The sequence below is a fragment of the Hylobates moloch genome, unplaced genomic scaffold (genome assembly GCF_009828535.3).
Source record: "Hylobates moloch isolate HMO894 unplaced genomic scaffold, HMol_V3 SCAFFOLD_2, whole genome shotgun sequence".
Lineage (NCBI taxonomy): Eukaryota > Metazoa > Chordata > Mammalia > Primates > Hylobatidae > Hylobates > Hylobates moloch.
In genome coordinates, this window is record NW_026652277.1 from 158,611,300 (window position 1) to 158,629,418 (window position 18,119).

The window sequence follows — 18,119 nt, forward strand, 5'->3', positions numbered from 1 at the left end:
AAATATCAAGATTCATTTGCTGGGCTAGTATATGGGCAACTTAGAGAAATACTAGAGATGTGGTGAAAAGAAGGGGTAATAATGATATTAGCCACCTTTGTGCAGGATCTGCTTGTGCCAGACATTGTTCTGAGTACTTCACACATACTGAAATATTCAGTTTTCAAAACAACACTAATCCTCAAAATAACTATATTAGTCAGGGTTCTCCAGAGAGCAAGAACAAACAGGAGATATACAGATACGTATATCTAGAATGAGATTTATTATAAGGAATTGGATTATGTGATTATGGAGGCAGAAAATTCCTACAGTCCACCCTCTGCAAGCTGGAGACCCAGGAAAGGTTGTGGAATTAATTTCAGCCTGGATCTGAAGGCCTGAGAACTAGGAGTTCTGATGGTGTAAGTTCTAGTTCAAGGGCAGGAGAAGACCAATGTCTCAGCTCAAACAGTCTGGCAGAGAGAGAGAATTCACCCCTCCTTTGCCTTTTTGCTCTATTCAAACCCTCAGCAAGTTGGATGATGCCCACTCACACTGGGGATGGCCAGTTGCTTTACTCAGTCCACCAATTCAAATGCCCAATCCTTCCAGAAACACCCTCATCGACACACTCGGAAATAATGTCTAACCAAATATGTAAGCATCTTGAAACCAGTCAAACTGGCATATACAATTAGCCTCACCTACATTTCAGATGAGGAAACTAAAGAAAAGATATGGTAAGAAATTTGAGTAAGGACTGCCTAGCTTACGAATGGAAGAAGCTTGAATTTGTGCCTGGCTTCTTGGGCTCCATCAATCATCCTTCTGATCAGAACTTGCACAAAATATTACAAGAGGGCACACATTTTTCTATAGCATCCTCTGGCATCTGAAAGAATGTTTGACACATAGTAAGCCCTCACTAAATGTTTTCAGAATGAATAAATACATATTTTCACATCAACTTCGTTATTATATTTTGAACAATTTATTTCACTTGCGTAATCAATTATGACTGTTAAAACACTGAAAAATTGTACCTCTCACAAATTCTCTATACATTTGAACAGATTTTGTTTTGTATATTTGGTGCTTTGTTAACAAATGGCATAGAAGTTTGTGAGTATGAATTGTTCCATTAGTTGTTCCTTTTATCAAAGAGATTGATGTCTCAAAATTTAATTTCAGAGAAATAAATTGCCATCATTTATTTTACTTTATCTTTATCCTAATTTATCTTAGTTTGTTTTTTTCATTATTAAATCTTTTTTTAAATTACTTGCACATTTCTTTTAAGAAACATATTGTTGTACTTTGCTTTTAACCTAATCTACAGCCTTAAGTTTAACCATACATCCTAACTAATGTGCATCTGTTGCATATTGGTATATTTCAAATAATTTATTTCTCTTTCTCTTTTTAAGGTATTACTTTTGTACATTATTGTCTCCTTTCTAACACTATCTTTGATGTAAAGTTTAGTTTTATTAATAGCTATCTTAACACTTTAGGAATACAAATGAAAACAATATTTCTATAATTATTAAAGTGTAAAACAAAAGTGTAATAGCTTGATTTTTCCCTAAGGGAAATTAGCAAAATTGAACTATCCTATTTCCCAGTGTCTACTTCTTATTTTTGTTAAAGTACTGAGGTTATATCTTGAAATTAATATTTTGCATGTTTTCTGCTCAGAAATTCATCAATCTTTTCCATTAGGCATCTATTTTCCTCTATAAGTATTCACCTACTGCAGCAGGGCTTCAAAAAAAAAGTCTCTCTCTCTTTATATATATATATATATATATATACTTCAAAACTGAGTTCTGACACTGAGCTTCTGGCAGTCAAAAGGGTCCACCACAAAAGGAAAAAAGCAACAAGTTCATGCCCGATCAAAAATGAGAAAGAAAACAGAGGGAGGAAAACAGGACCTTGCCTCTGCCCAAAGAAGGCTAGACAAACATCAGCTACAGCAGAAGGGAGAGAAGTGTTGCCACATGACTCTGAAGAAGGGCAAAGATTAAAGACCAAATGACCAAATTTTGGTGAAACAGAAAAATGATTTTTTTCAAGGAATATCCCTCTATCTTGTGACAAAATATGACTTTATTTTCCTATTCACCTATCAACTCTTTGCTAACATTCTCTTTCTATACAATATTCTTTCATCTTTCCTCACTGTCTACTTCCTTTTTTCTGTGTTTTTCTACTAAAAAAGCTTGTCCTCACACAACAAAACAACTCTAAATTTGTCATGAGAAGTCAGACATAGGAAAAAAAATAGAGGAAAACTTTAGAAGCCAAACAAGCCATAATAAATTGAATAAAATCCAGAAGTGAAGGAAAATATTTGCAAGCTGGATTACAGTAGGGAATATCATCTATTCAGATCAAGCATTATGAAAAAGATTATAAAATAATTGGCTAAGGTTAAAACTTGGAAGATGCCCATGGAATGTGGGACACTGGATTTTTAAAGTAAATGAAAGGCTCAGGATATGGTCCAACATGAATACAGCAGACAAAGCTGAAGTTTAAGAAGCAGTTCAACATGTTTCACAGTGTCTTGAGAATATTTCTGCAAGTATTTAGCATCCAGCTTCCAATTTTGAGGCAGAAATTCATCTTATTCATATTCAGTCATCATATACATGCCTTGTCTTTTGACTTTCACTTTCCTCAATTTGATATAAATGACTATACCAAAGGAAGATATATATTAAAGTACCTAATACATAAATAGATAATATATAATAGGAAACATGAAGTATAACATACAAACACATATGTCTATTACATATTTACATAATAACTACATAATTATACAGAATTAATTATACTATGTTGTGTTTAGGAACAAGTTGCACAATTATTAGACAAATATGAGTGTTTAATATTTTAAATGCCTCTGACATTTTAAATGTCTCTCATTTATAAAAATATTAAGCACATTAAATTTGCTGATCCAGTGTGCTTGTCAGAAATTTATAATTAAGTCTAGAGAATTTAATTTGAAATATATGAGATTTTCTATTTGAAATATATGAAAATATGATTTAGTTTAGTTCTTACTCCTTCCTTCATGCACATGTGCACAATATTTAACAATACTTAATTTACTAAATATACATAATTTCAGTATGAGAATTGTATATATGCCATGTCAAAAATTTAACTGATTGTAACAGTCAAATACATTAAATTTGCATTTGTAGTTTACAATATTTAAGGTCATTTGTTGTTTCCTTTTTGCATACTCAGGAACATCACTAAAGCAATCCTCTTTTACAGTATTTGTTTTCCATTTTTTTCCTTTCTTGTTTTCATCCGGAAGTGTTTACTTCTTCCACACTGACAAATTTCCTCACTTAACTTCCAGGTCATTACACTTCATTACACTTACCTGTTTTTTTATTTTTCTTTTGGACACCTATTCTTTTAATTTTTATGTACCCTAGTACCCAATACTCAGAATTATCCTCTTTTCTATTTATACTCATTCTCTTGATATTCTCCATATAATCCTGAGCCAGCTTGCCAACATTTTGGGCCTGAAAGTAGATTAGTACCCAGGTGCCTTCAACTTTTATTTAACAATTGTTAAGATCTTGCTTACTTGTCTTATAATTGTCTATAAATAAACCTATGCATCATTTTTATGTAAAAATAAAAATAAGTTGCAGATACCATGACACATAAAACACTTGGCACCCATTTCTAAAAAATGAGGGCAATCTTTTTCCAAAGGTACAGTGCTATCATCACACCTAAGAAAATGTCAATAATTCTGTAATGCCAGCTTTTATTAACTGTCCTGGCCACTTCTAAAACTGAATGTTAGGAAAAAACTAATATATTATTCCTGAAATCTTGGATCAGAAGGAGATCTGAATTTGGAGGCAAACTTGCTTTAATACAGCATGGAATTTCATTTTAAATTTATTTTTTTACATTTATAAAAAAATTTAATGTAATCTTAAAATAAATGTGTACAATTGCAATGACAAAAATTTAGAAATGATTTTTCAAAGGTGTACAGGCTGTTAAATCCCTATATTTTAAATCCTAAACATTACTGTAAGGTTCTTCCATCCAAAGCATTTTCGTCACACCTTTCTATCAGTAACGTAATGTAATTCTTTAGTTCATTCATGAAAACTCACATAAATATGAGAACTCATTTCACATTATATAGATGAGGTTTTCACATATAGAGATAGTACAATTTCATTCCCTAATGTTCTTAAATCATTTCGTCAAGTTCTATCCTAAAATGAGTGTATATATATAAAGTATATAAAGGCAAATAGTCAATAACTCATCATTTTAAAGCTAGATGACTATTTCAGAATGTTAGTTCATCTTTCTGATTTTAGTCAGTTTATGTTGAAAATGCGTGAAACTTTTCCAGAAAGTCAATTTTAGTCTTAGTTGCTATTACTGTATACATTTCTTTTTACTGAAAATGGCATATGCATTTTAAAAATCTGTTAAGTGGTGGGATGCACATTATTGACAGAATTATTCACATGGTGGGGATGTTTTCCTCTCTCATAGAAAAAACCATGGAGTATCTAAAACATTTTGCCTTGTGCATATATCTACAGATCTCCTGTCTTCTCAACTACAGACTGGGTTGAGCAGAACACAGATAATACAGAAGTACATTTTTTTTCCAGATTAAACTAGGGTAAGTACAGAAAAGCATATGTCTGTATATAATTATAATATAGAACTTTATATTTATTTGAAACACGTATATGCCAAAATCATCCTGCAGATGTTTAAGAAACTTGTTTACTAATTTGGTCATTCACTTGTATTTTAAAAAAGAATATAATCTTAAGTTTTTAGATTGCTTAACATTTAGAATTTCTTTTCATTTCTGACTGCTTTCTGAATGAGGAACTCTTAATTTGAAAGACTGTTGGCAGAACTGACTCCAGTACATCAGCTCATGCACAATATGTTGTTCCTTCTCTGGAACTGTACATATTGTTTTTCTTCCCCTTGTGGATGTTTATTTGAAGGATGAATAGGTCACTCTTAGCAGGAGAGCTAGTCATGTGACTGCCAGATACTGAAGACAGATGAGTCAGTTCCATGCAGACTACAAATTATGCATGCTGGATAAATCTATATTCATATTTGCATTTGACCTAAGCCTCAACTTTAAAAATAGATTAAACAGAAATTATACAGAAATTCAAAAATTGTTTTGCTAGGAAGCAAACAAGTTATGCAATACAATTTAAAAAAAGAATGTTCCCTCTGCAAGAAAGAGATCACATTAGCGATGAAATACTGTATGTCAGTCTGAGCTTAGGCCCAAATTCAAGAACATACTGTACACAAAACTTCTGAAATCTGTTTATCTGATGTGTGACTGATAGCTATTGTTGCAGCTTGGAGACCTTAGGGCGGTACTGACCGCCCATCATTTGTCATTATAGAGTACTCTTTGAATGGAAAGTTGTTTGCCTTTCATGGTCAGGGGAAAATAGTCCTGGTGGCTGGGTGCTAGTTAGAGTATAAGAACGTGGGCTAAGAAGGCAAGAAGCTGGTTTCAAATCCTGGTTTGGCCACTTAGTTGATTACATATATCTACGAATTATAACTGCATTAGTTTACTCATCTGTAAAACGTGACATGACTAATAGTGATACCTGCTCCATAGGAAAAAGCTAAGGCGTGACTCACCTGACATAATCTTTTAAAGGATTTAGCTACTGGTACATACTTACCTAGGCCGTAATACCTGTATTTTCTTCTCTTTCGTTCTTTCTTTCTTTTCTTTTTTTTTGAGACAGGCTCTCACTCTATCATCTAGGCTGGAGTGCAGTGGTGCGAGCTCAGCTCACTGCAGCCTCGACCGCAAGTCAAGTGATTCTCCCACCTCAGCCTCCTGAGTAGCCAGGACTACAGGCATGCACCAGCACACTCAGCAAATTTTTGTATTTTTTGTAGAGACTGAGTTTCACTGTGGTGTCCAGGCTGGTCTCCAACTCCTCAGCTCAAGTGATCTGCCAGTCTTGGCCTCCCAAAGTGCTGGGATTACATATGCATGAGCTGCTGCACTTGCCTTGTTCCTTCCTCCCTCCCTCCCTCTCTCCCTGCCTTCCTTCGTTTCTTTCTTTATTTTTGAGACAGAGTCTTGCTCTGTCACCCAGGCTAGAGTGCAGTGATGCAATCTCGGCTCACTGCAACCTCCACCTCCCGGGTTCAAGCAGTTCTCCTGCCTCAGCCTCCCGAGTAGCTGGGATTACAGGCAAGCGCCACCACGGCCGACTAATTTTCGTATTTTTAGTAGAGAGGAGGTTTCACCATGTTGTCCAGGCTGGTCCTGAACTCCTGGGCTCAAGTGATCCACCCCTCAGCCTCCCAGAGTGCTAGGATTACAGGCGTGATGCAGGCGTGAGCCACTGCGCCTGGCCTGATTTTCTTTTTAATTAGGTCTTTGTATATGTACTATTGCACCACAGGCCTATAGTGCACACAGACTGTGATTTTTGTAAAATTTTCTATGCATTCTAAGATTTCAGGAACATTTGTCTTGCCTCTTTTCCCAATATACAAGATTTTGAAAAATAAGCCTCCTTTTAACAAAGATCTGCAACTAATTTTTTTAAAAAGAACCCTGAGAAGAACAAGGATATAATGCTAAATACTGCATCATAGCTAAGTAACAGCAAGTTGATGGTGTATGAGGACTAAGTTCTGATTTTTTTTTTAATCTTGCCCAAATTCCTTTCTAAGCAGTCTGGGGAGTCATGCCTTACAAACCATAAATTCTCATCAGATGGGTTTTATTTGACCCTATATATCGTGACTTACTTTTCAATCTGACTCTGGCATAACTTTATAAGACAAGGAAAAAATATTTAACCCCCAAATATATTTCCTTGCCTTACCTTGAAATTGACCTGCAAAGTCTGTTGTGGGAAAAATCCACATTGTATAGAAAATCCCCTTTCCCCCTCGTTTTCCTTCCTCTCTTTTTGATCCAGAAGATAATCAACTAAGAGCCAGGCACCCTTTTAGGTCTGATAAGAAACAATTTACAACCTGCTCTCTCTCTGAAGTCAGCTGAGAGATTCCTCTGCACAATGAAACTTGGTCTCCACAGTCCTTTATCTTAACCTGAACATTTCCTTTGATCAGATAAACTCAACCGATAGTCAATCAGAAAATATTTAAATTGTCCTGCCTTTCTGAATGCAACCAATTTTTTTTTTTTTTTGAGAGGGAGTCTCGCTCTGTTGCCCAGGCTGGAGTGCAGTGGCGCAATCTTGGCTCACTGCAAGCTCCGCCTCCCGGGTTCACACCATTCTCCTGCCTCAGCCTCCAGAGTAGCTGAGACTATAGGCGCCCGCCACCACGCCTGGCTAATTTTTTGTCTTTTTAGTAGAGACGGGGTTTCACCATGTTAGCCAGGATGGTCTCGATCTCCTGACCTCGTGATCCACCTGCCTCGGCCTCCCAAAGTGCTGGGATTACAGGCGTGAGCCACTGCGCCGTGCCAAAACTAATGTATTTCTTAAATGTATTTGATTGATGTTTCATGCCTCCCTAAAATATATAAAACCAAGCTGTACCCCGACCACATTGGGCACATGTTCTCAGGACATCCAGAGGGCTGTGTCGTGGGCCATGGGCACTGATATTTGGCTCGGAATAAATTTCTTAAAATATTTAACAGAGTTTCACTCTTTTCAACAGCAAGTAGGACCTGAAAATGAATCACCTTGGTATTCTCTTTTTTAAAAAAACTGGTAGCCCTCATTATTTTATTCTGAAATCTTTGATTTGAGAGGATACGCAAACTTGAATTTTAAAAAGAAACAAAATCTGTAGGAGCATGCTTAAATTTGAATGATTACAATTTTTATGATTATAATTATGTATTTTATAATTACAAATTATTAATAAATATTTTGGAGGAATTTACGTATTTAACCCTTACAGTAACCTTTAAATTAGGGGTTATGATTCTAATTTCACAAGTGAAAAAACTAATGTCCAATAGTTCATGGCTGTTTTTCAGGTTTTCACAAGTAGTAGGTGAAGTAATCAAAATTAGAACCAGCCTACCAAACAATATTGCTTTGTGATACAAAGAAAAATGTTTAATTAAATTGAAGACTTGACTTTTCTCTCTGATACACTACAGGCACCTCGGGGCAGGCACTGAGACTGTTTATTAACTCAGTCTTTTCTGTGAAGCTACTGAGCTATTGAGCTTCATGGAATAACCTGAGAACCCGTTTATATTTGTGTATATTCCAGTAAAGATATTGGTTAACATAAAGCATTTTGATATTATCTTCTGATCTATCCCCAGAGGTATGGAGGCTAGTGACCTTGAATAGATATGTCTTTCTATGTTAATTATCAGAAATGATGCATGCCTCTGGAGGTTTTAAAAAATCTGTAACTAAGAGGATATACAGACTGGAACTTTGTGTTCTTGATTCTGAATTCTGAGAATACTCACAGTTAGTTGAGAGATGGTAGCAGCTGCGAAGGAAGGGACCTTGTAGGGAACACTAAACTGGAATAAATAGTTTTAGTCACATCTTGTTATATGATATTTCTTTCTGTTATCTGTTATAAATACTATCTAGCTCTACGATATTTCTTTCTGTTATCTAAGTACTCTTTTTAAGTACTACAGAGAAGATTCAGCTGGGCTGCAGGAAGATATTTTTAGAAAGTCATTAATACATACTTGGGTTCACGAACGTGAACCAAAAGGGAGAGTTGAAGAATATTCCCTTCATTGCCCGAAGCGGAAAATCTGACTTTCTAAAAAAATTACCAACTACTTCAACTGTACTCAAAGGCATATAGAATAAAACACACCTGTGTAACCATACCTTGCCCAGCTTATAAAATAAAACATTACAAATGGCAATGAAAACCATGGTATTCGCCATTCCATAGACCTAGTTCCTCCTTACAAGGTAACCATTACACTGAACTTGATATTTATTATTTCTATGCATCTATTTTTTACCTTACTGCAGATATTTGTTTTCTTAAACAAGATATATAGCTGTTTAGCCAGATTATACAATTTTAAACTTCATAGGAATGACATTATATTCCTCATATCCTTCCACCTTTTTCACTCGGATTTGTTTTTGAGGTGTATCCATGTTGATACAGGTCACTCTAGTTCATTCACTTATCTGTTATATAATATTGGTGGATTTAAAATATATTTTTTCTTGAGTCAACATTTAAAACTTTTAAAATTTCTTGTTTTACAAACATTGCTGCTTTGAACATTTTCTACATCTCAATATACAAGAGATCTACAGGCTATCCAGCTAGAATGGAGGGAGTATTACCATCTCAAACTCACTAGAGAGTTTCTAAATTTGTCTTTCCACCTGATTGTAGCAATTAACATTCTCATGGTATAACACAGCCTTTTTGGTACAATTAAATATTGTTAATTTCATGGACACAAAAATTACCTCACGGTTATTGTAATTTGGGTTTTTCTGATTATTAGTGAAATTCCATTTCTTATTTTTTGACTACTGAGGCTTTACTTCTATAAATTATCTCAATATTATTTGTTTGTCTTACCATTTATACAGGGGACTGTTTTCTTTTTTTTATTTTATTATTATACTTTAAGTTTTAGGGTACATGTGCGCAATGTGCAGGTTTGTTACATATGTATACATGTGCCATGTTGGTGTGCTGCACCCATTAACTCATCATTTAGCATCAGGTATATCTCCTAATGCTATCCCTCCCCCTCCACCACCCCACAACAGTCCCCGGAGTGTGATGTTCCCGTTTCTGTGTCCATGTGTTCTCATTGTTCAATTCCCACCTATGAGTGAGAACACACGGTATTTGGATTTTTGTCCTTGTGATAGTTTACTGAGAACGATGATTTCCCGTTTCATCCATGTCCCTACAAAGGACATGAACTCATCCTTTTTTATGGCTGCATAGTATTCCATGGTGTATATGTGCCACATTTTCTTAATCCAGTCTATCGTTGTTGGACATTTGGGCTGGTTCCAACTCTTTGCTATCGTAAATAGTGCCGCAATAAACATACGTGTGCACGTGTCTTTATAGCAGCATGATTTATAGTCCTTTGGGTATATACCCAGTAATGGGATGGCTGGGTCAAATGGTATTTCTAGTTCTAGATCCCTGAGGAATTGCCACACTGACTTCCACAATGGTTGAACTAGTTTACAGTCCCACCAACAGTGTAAAAGTGTTTCTATTTCTCCACATCCTCTCCAGCACCTGTTGTTTCCTGACATTTTAATGATCGCCATTCTAACTGGTGTGACATGGTATCTCATTGTGGTTTTGATTTGCATTTCTCTGATGGCCAGTGATGATGAGCATTTTTTCATGTGTTTTTTGGCTGCATAAATGTGTTCTTTTGAGAAGTGTCTGTTCATGTGCTTCGCCCACTTTTTGATGGGGTTGTTTGTTTTTTTCTTGTAAATTTGTTTGAGTTCATTGTAGATTCTGGATATTAGCATGGGCAAGGACTTCATGCCTAAAACACCAAAAGCAATGGCAACAAAAGCCAAAATTGACAAATAGGATCTAATTAAACTAAAGAGCTTCTGCACAGCAAAAGAAACTACCATTAGAGTGAACAAGCAACCTACAAAATGGGAGAAAATTTTTGCAACCTACTCATCTGACAGTGGACTGTTTTCTTAATGATTTTGAAGTACTCCTAATATAATCTATACCATCTGTTGAGAGTTGCATACATTGCAAATATCCTATCCCACCTTGTAACTCGTATTTTAATATTTTTCTTTTTTTGCACAAGCATTTTAACTTTTAAGGTAGTCAAGCAGTATTTAATTAAAAAAATCTTTCTCTACTCAAGGACAAAAAAATTCTCCTTTAGCTACACCTTGTGTAAATCAAGATTGCTATTTTATTTTATTTTTTCATATACAAACAATTGTTTAGGCCTTTCATTTGAGTCCATTATTTCCTCACGTTTGTCTTATGTCATGTTTTTATATATGAAATGCCTGTTTTTTTGGCTTTATCTAATTCCACTGATCTCTTTATCTATTATCTATCCCTGAACCAACTGTACAATGTCCTGGTTGCATAAATTTATGATTTCTTAATATCTATACTGTTGACTTTTATAGTCTTCAGAATATTCCTATTACAAGTACACAGTCTTCCCATATAAATGTTAGAAATAACTGGTCAAATTAATCATTGGCAAAATTTCTAAACTTAAAGATCAATTTGAAAAATATATATGACTTTAATAATATTTAAAATATTAATATTTAAAAATATAAATGACTGTAATATATTGCTTCTCTTATTCATGAACATCATATGCCTCTTCATTTTCTTTAATCTCTAAAATCCTTTAAAAAGTTTATTGAATTTTCACCATCAAGGTCATTCATGTATTTTATATAATTCATTTCTGAATACCTTGTGTATATTTTTATTGTATATTCTAAAGTTTTAGATATATTATCCATATGTTGCTGAGTTATAGAAAAGGAATTGACATTTATACATTGATCATAAACAACAATGTTGCTAACCTCATTTATTAAGTACAATAAATTGTCTATATATAATCCATAGTAAACTATGGAGATATACGTATCTTATATAAAATTTAAAAATATCGTTTACCTGTGTTTGTTTTATTTTCTTATTTTACGATTTTACAAAGGTATCTGGTACAAGGTTTAATGGATGCAGTGAGACTGGGTATCCTTGTCTGATTCTTATTTTTTAAGAGCTGGACATATTGGTTCACAACTGTGATCCTAGCACTTTGGGAAGCCAAGATGGTAAGGTCACTTGAGCCCAAGAGTTTGAGACTAGCCAGGTCAACATAATGAGACCCCATCCCTAATTTTTTTTTTCTTAATTAGCTGAGTGTGCAGCACATGCCTGTAGTCCCAGCCACTCAGGAAGGAGGCTGAAGTGGGAGGATCATTTCCACCCAGGAGGTTGAGACTGCAATAAGCTGTGATCATGCCACTGCACTCAAGCCTGGGTAACAGAGTAAGAACCTTCCACCCACCACCCCACCCCCGAACACACACACACACACACACACACACACACACAGACACACACACATAGAAAAAAAAAAAGAGAGAGAGAGAAAAGAAAAAAAACTTTTTGACATTTTAACTGTATTAAAATGTTCAATGTAGGCATTTGTTTATATCCTTTACCAAAGTAAGAAAATTTTTATGTATGTTACCTTGTTTTGTTTGTTTGATTTTTCTGAGATAGAATCTTGCTCTGTCAACCAGGCTGGAGTGCAGTGGCGCGATCTCAGCTCACTGCAACCTCCACCTCCCAGGTTCAAGTGATTCTCATGCCTTGGCCTCCCGAGTAGCTGGTATTACAGGCACACAACACCACGCCTGGTTAATTTTTGCATTTTTAGTAGAGACAGGTTTTCGGCATGTGGGCCAGGCTGGTCTCGAATGCCTGACTTCAAGTGATCCACCTGCCTTGGCCTCCCAAAGTGCTGGGATTACAGGCGTGAGCCTCCATGCCCGGCCTATGTATGCTATCTTGTAAGGATTTTTGTTTTTTAAATTATAAAATTGGTTTTGAATTTCATTGTGTAATTATTCTGAATCTTTTGAGATAATTGTATGCTTTATTTTCTTTCATTTTTCAATGTGATAAACTTATTGATACATATTTCTAAAGGTAAGCAATTTTTGCTTTCTATATTTGCTTATGTTTTGCTGGATTTGGCTTACTTATATTTTGTTTAGAATTTTTGCACTGCATTCTATTTTAATGAGTAAGATGATTCTATAATCTCTTTCCTATTGTCTTGTCAGAAATACAATAAATCAGCACTATCTTTTTGTTAAATATTTTTGCGTGAAATTCATGTAGTAAGCTATCTGGAGGAAAATTTTTTTTCTGTCTCTTTTAAGTTTAGATTTGTCTACTGATTGAATTTCTTCAACATATTTTTACTATATAGATGTTTGTTAATTCTTCTTAAGTTAGGTTTGGTTAGTTATGTTTTTCTAGGAAATAGCCCATTTTATCATATTTCTGAATAATTGTCCCAAAGTATTTAATTGTGTTCACTTTTTAATTTTTTACTATATTTAGAAGTTTCTCTTAATTTTTATTTTTAATAGTTTCTGTCGTTTATACACTCTTATTTTCTTGATCTGTCTCAACAGAGTTTTATCAACTTTATGTGCCTTATCAATGATTCAAAGGCTGGATTGTTTTTACCTTTGTTGTATCTTTCTTTGTCTTTATTCAATTTCTGCTCTCTACGATACCTGTTGTAGTAGTTGTGTGGCTTATTCTATAACCTTTTTTTCTAACTTTTAAAATGAGCTATTTACTTCATTTTTCTTTCTTTCTTCTTAAATTTTAATATTCAATTCATAAATATTATTTACCATTTATTTCCACTGGATACTACTTGTTTACTCTGTGTCATTTTCATTAATATTTATTTCTAAATATTTTCTTATTTCCATGATAATTGCTCATTTGATCATTTGACTTAAGAGCATATCTTTACATTTTCATTAAGTATCATTTATATTTACTTCTACCTCAATTATGCAGTTGTCAGACAAAGCATTTTTTTTTTTTTTTTGAGACAGAGTCTCACTCTGTTGCCCAGGCTGGAGTGCAATGGCGCGATCTCCACTCACTGCAACCTCCACCTCCTGGGTTGAAGCTGTTCTCCTGCCTCAGCCTCCTAAGTAGCTGGGATTACAGGTGTGCTCCACCATGCCTGGCTAATTTTTGTATTTTTAGTAGAGATGGGGTTTCACCTTGTTGGTCAGGCACGTCTTGAACTCCTGACCTTGTGATCTACCCGCCTGGGCCTCCCAAAGTGCTGGGATTACAGGTGTGAGCACTGCACCCAAGCAACAAAGCTCTTCTTTATGACAACTATTCTTTGAAGTCTGAAACTTGTCTTATGTGCAACCATGTGGTGTATTTTCTTTAAAATTCCATGTGTCCTGAGAAGAATGTGGATTTCTAAATTAGATCTGGGATCCCATGTATGCTCTAGTCAAGCTCATTACTAATGTTATTTAAGGGATCTGTATCCACAAAAGTAACGATCAACCTGCCATTGGGAAATTCCCACAATATTGGTGAATTTGAAGCTTCAAATAAAGCAATTAATTTTTGCTTTATATATATAAAAGTCTGTTATTTTTGTGGTGACCAATATAGAATTGCTGTTCTTTCCCAAATAATTATATTTTTATGTATGCAATGACTTTAGTAATAGTTTTACCTTGTAATCTACTTGATCTGATCTTTTTAAATTTAGTGTTATTTTCATTTATTGATTAAAATCAATTTCTTTAGCTTAAAATTTTATATCCATGTTTTTCAAGCAAAAAGCATATGGATAGACTTTTGTAATTCTATCTAAAACTTCACTGAATTAAGTTCATTTGCACTTCCTGGAACTACTAATATATTTGAATTTATGTTAATATATTGTTTTGTTCTTGCTATTTATTCTGCATTTTCCATTCTCTTTCCTTACTTCATTCTATTTCTTCCTTTTGGTATTAATCATTCTTCTCCATCCAGTGTTTTGGACATCACATGTTACATTTTAGTTATTTTGATTATTAACAATGAATCTTTTTTATTTTAATTTTTTAATTTTTATTTTTTTTGAGACAGAGTCTTGCTCTCTCGCCCAGGCTGGAGTGCAGTGGCGCGATCTCAGCTCACTGCAAGCTCCGCCTCCTGGTTTCACGCCATTCTCATGCCTCAGCCTCCCAAGTAGCTGGGACTACAGGTGCCCGCCACCACGCCTGGCTAATTTTTTGTATTTTTTAGTAGAGACGGGGTTTCACCATGTTAGCCAGGATGGTCTTGATCTGCTGACCTTGTGATCTGCCTGTCTTGGCCTCCCAAAGTGGTGGGATTACAGGTGTAAGCCACCGCGCCCGGCCCAACATCAAATCTTTAAGATTTTAGCATTTTACAGTTTCCATATTTCTATGTCTTTTCTCTTGAACAATACTAGACCATTAGAAATCTTTAATTTCAACTTACTCTTATGCAACCTGCATACTATTACAAGCCAGTGTTTTAGTCCTACCCTATTTTCACCTACAAAATTGACAGTTTTGATTCTTATTTTATTTACTCAAATTTTGTTTAGTTTTACCAATGTGTTTACTTATTTCTTTTTCAGTTAATTGACTCTGTTACATCTTAGTCTTTCCACCTTCCTTCTGGATTTAATTTCCTCCATCCAAAGTACATACTTTGGAAGTCCCTACATAAGGATTTTTTAGTAATAAATCTCTGGTTTTGTTTTTCTGACCAGAAAAGATCTTTGTTTTGTCTACCTTCTTAAATTATTTTCTACATTATTATAAGAATTCTATGTTGACAGATATTTCTGTGTCATCACTTTCAGGATATAATTTCACATTTCTGGATATTATTATTATTGTTTTAGAAGCATGCTATCAGTTTAAAAAATTTAAGGGAAGAGTACTTTTCTGGCTGTATTTAAATGTTGTTTTTGTCTCTGTGAGTTTTGAAGTTTCACAATGATTTATCTAAATGTGGAAGTTTTAAAAATTTATTTACTGCTGGCCAGGCGTGGTGGCTCATGCCTGTAATCCCATCACTTTGGGAGGCCGAGGCAGGTGGATCACCTGAGGTCCAGAGTTGAGACCAGCCTGACCAACATGGAGAAACCCCATCTCTACTGAAACTACAAAATTAGCCAAGCGTGGTGGCATGTGCCTGTAATCCTAGCTACTCGGGAGGCTGAGGCAGGAGAATCACTTGAATCTGGTAGGCAGAGGTTGTGGTGAGCTGAGATCATGCCATTGCACTCCAGCCTGGGCAACAAGAGCGAAACTCCGTTTCAAAAATAAGAAGAAGAATAATAATTTGCTGTTTTAGAATCCTAGGAACATATATTGTATAAATTCAAATCCCAGGTTTACATGAAGATATGCTTTTTTGCTAAAAAGATGAGATATGATCATTTTTAACCTACTCTGATTTCAGACCATAGGTAATAGTACTTTGTTGTCTTACGTTTACTTTGGACTTTTTTTTTTGTATTCCACCATTGTATTAAGGGAATTGCACTTTGAATACTGCTATTTTATACAGGAGTCTAAGTTACAGCTCTTCAACTTGCCTCGTTGGTCTTTTTCTATAAACCTCTTAATACTCAAATGGTATCTGTTTCCAAGACTGGCAATAGTGTCTGATTACCCATTATATTTTCTGCTCCCTCTTCGTTTTTAACCCCTAGGATTACCTTGTGTGTTAAAAGGTTATTTATTATATTCTACCCATGATTTCTAGGTGTTGTTTTTTTGACATTTTTTGAGGGTATTTATTTTGGTACATTGCAGATAATTAAAGTCCTCTGCATTTAATTTTAAGATAACTTGCAAGTGTCTTGCTTATGTCATCATGGATAATGAATTTAGTTTTTATAATGCTTTTATTTTGTTTCTTTCTTTCCCTAACACTTCTACCTAACTTCACCTAAAAAAAAAAAAAGTTATGTGAGGATGCTTGTAAAGAGTTTCAAAGGAAGTAAAATGGTAAGGAATGCTTACACAGAAAACACACTTTGAATGTTTAGCCTATGTCACTGACACAATGGGACTTATTAAATACTACTTAATAACTGCAGACTAAACCAATTTGTCACTCAGTCAATTAACTTGAATTTCATACTGTGAGATGGATTTATGTGAAGATTTATGTGATGATGGAGCTATCACCTGGGAATAAAAAAAAGTTCTTACCCTGAACATAAGTTCTTATTCTGATTGACTGAATTTGCTTTAAGATGCCAGAATTTCTAGTATAATTTATGGCCTAAGTAGTACTTTGGTTTAAAAAAAAAAAAGTAATGTATTTTTAAAAACATAAAGACAGTTTAATATATAATGAAGCTCTTCAATTTTCCCATATATACTGAGTAGCCTTATTTAATTATATATCATAATCCCACTTGGTTATGGCAACTTTTGAATGAAAAGCAAATAATTAGAAAACATATTTTTGTCATGGAAAACATATATTTGTCATTTTTATGGCTCATTTTGTAGAGAAGAAAGAAGACACTAAAGTTAGCTGACCTTAATCATAAGATGAAACTAGGCAAAACACTAACATGAAGAATATGTTTTAAATCATATTTAACCTTAAAATGTGGTCAAAATTATGTATTTTCTGTATAAAATACTTACTTTGTATATATAAAATCTTTGATGATATAATAATTATATGACATAATATATCTTATCACAGAAGATATGTTATATGATAATAAAATAATTATCATATTATAATATAATAGAATATAGAATTCTGGACAGAGAGTGATAGTTTTTAATTTCTACAGATTCTCCCACAAAACACTAAGCAACTACAATAATAAAACCAAAATGTTCACAGACAACAATAGATATATATGAAGAAATAGGCAGGGGAAAAAAAAACCATCACCAGGACCTTTGTGGTATCATCTTCTTTGCAAGAAAACATAAGGGGAAGTTAAAGTGGTTTCTTGTGCCTTGAAAGCTAAAACCCATAAATCACTCTAAGACAGTCAACAGATGATTTAGAAAGACAATTTAAGAATCAGTTGAAATGACATTTGCTAGATTTACATTGCATTTGTGTGCAAGAAGGAAATGTGAGTGAATGTAAGTAAACCTCATGTTACTGAGATGTCTGGGCCCTATGAATTGATATTAACCAAAATGAAACTTCCTTTCAAGAAAAAACCTACACTGTGGTAAATCCCTTAGGGTAGAAGCTAAACTGACAAAACTGGCGGCAACCCAAAAATCCACTAGTAGGCGCTGGCTGAATAAAGTGTGGCTCATTTACATAATGGAAGAACACACAGCTATACCATGAAATTAAGGAAAAACTACATAAACTACTATCAAATCTTCAGGATACAAAATAATGTGAAAAAACAAGCAAAGAAAATGTATACTGTTTGATGTTATTTATCTATATAAATGGTGAGTGGTTACAAATACATTTTTACATTCTTATTTTTTTAAATAAAAGTCTAAGTCATAAACTGATATTGCTACCTATGTAGA